The 5,446-nt window shown below is 43.6% G+C and overlaps 1 long non-coding RNA gene across 13 annotated transcripts; it reads right to left on the minus strand.

Annotated features, from left to right (window-relative positions):
- Nucleotides 1-452: 452 nt before the first annotated feature.
- LOC127914955 (uncharacterized) lies at nucleotides 453-3,094 on the minus strand. 13 transcript variants are annotated; one of them, XR_008089578.1, is made up of 7 exons: nucleotides 1,808-3,094; nucleotides 1,697-1,746; nucleotides 1,518-1,657; nucleotides 1,282-1,421; nucleotides 943-1,142; nucleotides 836-875; nucleotides 453-475 (listed from the first exon to the last, which is right to left on the minus strand). It is a non-coding gene; the product is annotated as an uncharacterized LOC127914955 (long non-coding RNA). The 13 variants fall into 13 exon arrangements; XR_008089577.1 differs by having other exon boundaries at nucleotides 836-895; XR_008089579.1 differs by lacking the exons at nucleotides 453-475; nucleotides 836-875 and adding an exon at nucleotides 1,172-1,221 and having other exon boundaries at nucleotides 1,073-1,092.
- Between the last annotated feature and the right edge of the window lie 2,352 nt (nucleotides 3,095-5,446).

Here is a 5,446-nt window from a genome sequence, read left to right on the forward strand (position 1 = left end):
TGTATCCCATCTTACCCTGTAGTGGATGGTGGTAGCCTCTTCTCTCCTAAAGATTGTTCTATGATATTGTGTTACTGTTGTTGTTGTTGTTGTTGTTGTTGTTGTTGTTGTACAAGTCAATAAATGTACACGTAACACTGACAAATCCTCACTGGTCAAAAAATGTCATGACAACACCATTGTTTTTTTTTGTTGGAATTTTTGTTTTCAGTTTCTAAGTGTTTTATTTTGTAAGTCAAAATGATTGTTATGACCACAACTATCCCTCACCATCCCTCACCATCCCTCACCATCCCTCACCGATGCTCAAATGTCCAACAATGTCCAACAATGTCCACCTATGTCCAACAATGTCCAACAATATCCACCTATGTCCACCTATGTCCTATGTCCAACAATGTCCACCTATGTCCAACAATATCCACCTATGTCCACCTATGTCCAACAATGTCCAACAATATCCACCTATGTCCACCTATGTCCAACAATGTCCACCAATGTCCACCTATGTCCAACAATGTCCACCAATGTCCAACAATGTCCACCTATGTCCAACAATATCCACCAATGTCCACCTATGTCCACCTATGTCCAACAATGTCCACCTATGTCCACCTATGTCCAACAATGTCCACCTATGTCCAACAATGTCCACCTATGTCCAACAATGTCCACCTATGTCCAACAATGTCCAACAATGTCCAACTATGTCCAACAATATCCACCAATGTCCAACAATGTCCACCTATGTCCACCTATGTCCAACAATGTCCAACAATGTCCACCTATGTCCAACAATGTCCACCTATGTCCACCTATGTCCAACAATGTCCACCTATGTCCAACAATGTCCACCTATGTCCAACAATGTCCACCTATGTCCAACAATGTCCACCTATGTCCAACAATATCCACCTATGTCCATAATCCAACAATGTCTACCTATGTCCAACAATGTCCACCTATGTCCAACAATGTCCACCTATGTCCAACAATGTCCACCTATGTCCAACAATGTCCACCTATGTCCAACAATGTCCACCTATGTCCAACAATGTCCACCTATGTCTACCAATGTCCAACAATGTCTACCTATGTCCAATAATGTCCACCTATGTCCAACAATGTCCAACAATGTCTACCTATGTCCAATAATGTCCAATGTCTCCACCTATGTCCAACAATGTCCACCTATGTCCAACAATGTCCAACAATGTCTACCTATGTCCAACAATGTCTACCTATGTCCAACAATGTCCAACAATGTCCAACAATCTCTACCTATGTCCAATAATGTCCACCTATGTCCAACAATGTCTACCTATGTCCAACAATGTCTACCTATGTCCAACAATGTCTACCTATGTCCAACAATGTCTACCTATGTCCAACAATGTCTACCTATGTCCAACAATGTCTACCTATGTCCAACAATGTCCAACAATGTCTACCAATGTCCAACAATGTCTACCTATGTCCAACAATGTCAATGTCCAACAATGTCCAACAATGTCTACCTATGTCCAACAATGTCTACCTATGTCCAACAATGTCCACCTATGTCCAACAATGTCTACCTATGTCCAATAATGTCCAACAATGTCCAACAATGTCTACCTATGTCCAACAATGTCTACCTATGTCCAACAATGTCCACCTATGTCCAACAATGTCCACCTATGTCCAACAATGTCACCTATGTCCAACAATGTCCACCTATGTCCAACAATGTCCAACAATGTCTACCTATGTCCAACAATGTCTACCTATGTCCAATAATGTCCACCTATGTCCAACAAATGTCTACCTATGTCCAACAATGTCTACCTATGTCCAACAATGTCCACCTATGTCCAACAATGTCCAACAATGTCTACCTATGTCCAACAATGTCTACCTATGTCCAACAATGTCCACCTATGTCCAACAATGTCCAACAATGTCTACCTATGTCCAATAATGTCCACCTATGTCCAACAATGTCCAACAATGTCTACCTATGTCCAATAATGTCCACCTATGTCCAACAATGTCCAACAATGTCTACCTATGTCCAATAATGTCCACCTATGTCCAACAATGTCCAACAATGTCTACCTATGTCCAACAATGTCCACCTATGTCCAATAATGTCCACCTATGTCCAACAATGTCCACCTATGTCCACCTATGTACACCCTGCCCTGAACCACAGAAGGATTGTTACCATGACCATACAGTCACCATTTTCTCACACACACACACACACACACACACACACACACACACACACACACACACACACACACACACACACACACACACACACACACACACACACAGGTTAAAATGTGCACTATCTCTATTAGTTTGACTCTGCTTCTTCTCAGGCTCGTGAGACATTCCTGTTGGAAAGACAACCTACTGTGCTGAGAGCCAGTCAGTCCCACAGCGTTGGATACTAAAGTACTGCTACTACAGTACATGGTGGCCTTTACAGGCTAATGAGAAGGACATTGTTCATAACTGAGTGTGGTTGTCATAGAAATATAGTCTATAGATAATGTCTCAGTATTTACTTTACTGTCCATTAGGTTTGTGTTTGAGTTAGTAACAGTGCAGTTAACTTCAATGGCTGAGAAAAAATCAACATATTCTACTGATTGACAAACAGGGTGTTTTTGTATGTTTTTTGAGGGGGGGGATTTTCTATCAACTGTACAACAACAACCCTCGTTTAGATGAGTGTTTTTCTGTAGACGGTGTTTACCTACCTGTTTAATGAATCATGGTTCTGTCCGATGTCACTGGAACCCCATTGGTCCAAACAAACGGTTTGGTTTCCAAGACAACCGTTCTTGGTCCAAACAAACAAACAAACAAACAAACAAACAAACAAACGGTTTGGTTTCCAAGACAACCGTTTGGTTCTTTTCTCAACAATGGCAGTATAAGTGTGTCTTGTTTAAATGGATTGTACCACCTGTTGACCTTGTTGATATTATAGTAGGGTATTAGAGCGGACTGAAGAATAAAATAATAATAACTGAAAATGTTTTTGTTTTTTTGTTGTTGATGCAAATGGAACAATGGGAAATAAACATTGATTGATGTACACGCCAGATAACACTGCTTTGTTACCCAGTCTAACTTTGTGTGAAAGTTGTTTGGGGCCGTAACTATCGTAGAGAACGGCAGGGTTGGGAAACAAGAGTTGGCACCACACTTCCCAGAGTGCTGTGGTTAGATCTGGTAACCAGGTAAAACCTCTTGACGTTATCCGATATGACATCTGACATCTGTTGAAAAAAAAAAAGTTGAATATGGTATATAATGAAACCAGAGTTATTCTAATCAGGTCACATAGTTAAAAAAAAAAAACTATTGGGAAAAACTCCTGGCCTTCGGGAGGATGACATCTCTGTCTAAACTGCAGTGACCTGGTACTGTCCATATGAATATATATTTAGAAAAATGACTTTTCTCTATACAGACACAGAGAATGCACACAATAGGCCTCGTTTGTTTACAGGCATGATAGCTGTACGTTTAGTTTATGGTTGACACAGCTTGTTTGCCATTAGACAATTGGCGTTTCTCAATGAGTTCAAAAAACATGTGAATGCATCCAACTGGTAATGATCACCATCCCACTTGGTTATGAACGTAGCATAAATGTGTTTGGTCTTTCCCTACCTGTCTGGTCCAATTAGCTTCCCGCCCATAAATGTGTCTGGTCTTTCCCTACCTGTCTGGTCCAATTAGCTTCCCGCCCATAAATGTGTCTGGTCTTTCCCTACCTGTCTGGTCCAATTAGCTTCCGGCCCATAAATGTGTCTGGTCTTTCCCTACCTGTCTGGTCCAATTAGATTCCGGCCCATAAATGTGTCTGGTCTTTCCCTACCTGTCTGGTCCAATTAGATTCCGGCCCATAAATGTGTCTGGTCTTTCCCTACCTGTCTGGTCCAATTAGCTTCCGGCCCATAAATGTGTCTGGTCTTTCCCTACCTGTCTGGTCCAATTAGATTCCGGCCCATAAATGTGTCTGGTCTTTCCCTACCTGTCTGGTCCAATTAGATTCCCGCCCATAAATGTGTCTGGTCTTTCCCTCCCTGTCTGGTCCAATTAGCTTCCGGCCCATAAATGTGTCTGGTCTTTCCCTACCTGTCTGGTCCAATTAGCTTCCGGCCCATAAATGTGTCTGGTCTTTCCCTCCCTGTCTGGTCCAATTAGCTTCCGGCCCATAAATGTGTCTGGTCTTTCCCTACCTGTCTGGTCCAATTAGATTCCCGCCCATAAATGTGTCTGGTCTTTCCCTACCTGTCTGGTCCAATTAGCTTCCCGCGCATAAATGTGTCTGGTCTTTCCCTACCTGTCTGGTCCAATTAGCTTCCCGCCCATAAATGTGTCTGGTCTTTCCCTACCTGTCTGGTCCAATTAGATTCCGGCCCATAAATGTGTCTGGTCTTTCCCTACCTGTCTGGTCCAATTAGCTTCCCGCCCATAAATGTGTCTGGTCTTTCCCTACCTGTCTGGTCCAATTAGCTTCCCGCCCATAAATGTGTCTGGTCTTTCCCTCCCTGTCTGGTCCAATTAGATTCCCGCCCATAAATGTGTCTGGTCTTTCCCTACCTGTCTGGTCCAATTAGCTTCCCACCCATAAATGTGTCTGGTCTTTCCCTCCCTGTCTGGTCCAATTAGCTTCCCACCCATAAATGTGTCTGGTCTTTCCCTACCTGTCTGGTCCAATTAGATTCCCACCCATAAATGTGTCTGGTCTTTCCCTCCCTGTCTGGTCCAATTAGCTTCCCACCCATAAATGTGTCTGGTCTTTCCCTCCCTGTCTGGTCCAATTAGCTTCCGGCCCATAAATGTGTCTGGTCTTTCCCTACCTGTCTGGTCCAATTAGCTTCCGGCCCATAAATGTATCCTGTCTTTCCCTACCTGTCTGGTCCAATTAGCTTCCCGCGCATAAATGTGTCTGGTCTTTCCCTCCCTGTCTGGTCCAATTAGCTTCCCACCCATAAATGTGTCTGGTCTTTCCCTCCCTGTCTGGTCCAATTAGCTTCCGGCCCATAAATGTGTCTGGTCTTTCCCTACCTGTCTGGTCCAATTAGCTTCCGGCCCATAAATGTATCCTGTCTTTCCCTACCTGTCTGGTCCAATTAGCTTCCCGCGCATAAATGTGTCTGGTCTTTCCCTCCCTGTCTGGTCCAATTAGCTTCCGGCCCATAAATGTGTCTGGTCTTTCCCTACCTGTCTGGTCCAATTAGCTTCCCGCGCATAAATGTGTCTGGTCTTTCCCTACCTGTCTGGTCCAATTAGATTCCCGCCCATAAATGTGTCTGGTCTTTCCCTACCTGTCTGGTCCAATTAGATTCCGGCCCATAAATGTGTCTGGTCTTTCCCTACCTGTCTGGTCCAATTAGCTTCCCGCCCATAAATGTGTCTGGTCTTTCCCTACCTG

This window comes from Oncorhynchus keta, chromosome 34 (genome assembly GCF_023373465.1).
Source record: "Oncorhynchus keta strain PuntledgeMale-10-30-2019 chromosome 34, Oket_V2, whole genome shotgun sequence".
In the NCBI taxonomy this organism is placed as follows: Eukaryota; Metazoa; Chordata; class Actinopteri; order Salmoniformes; family Salmonidae; genus Oncorhynchus; species Oncorhynchus keta.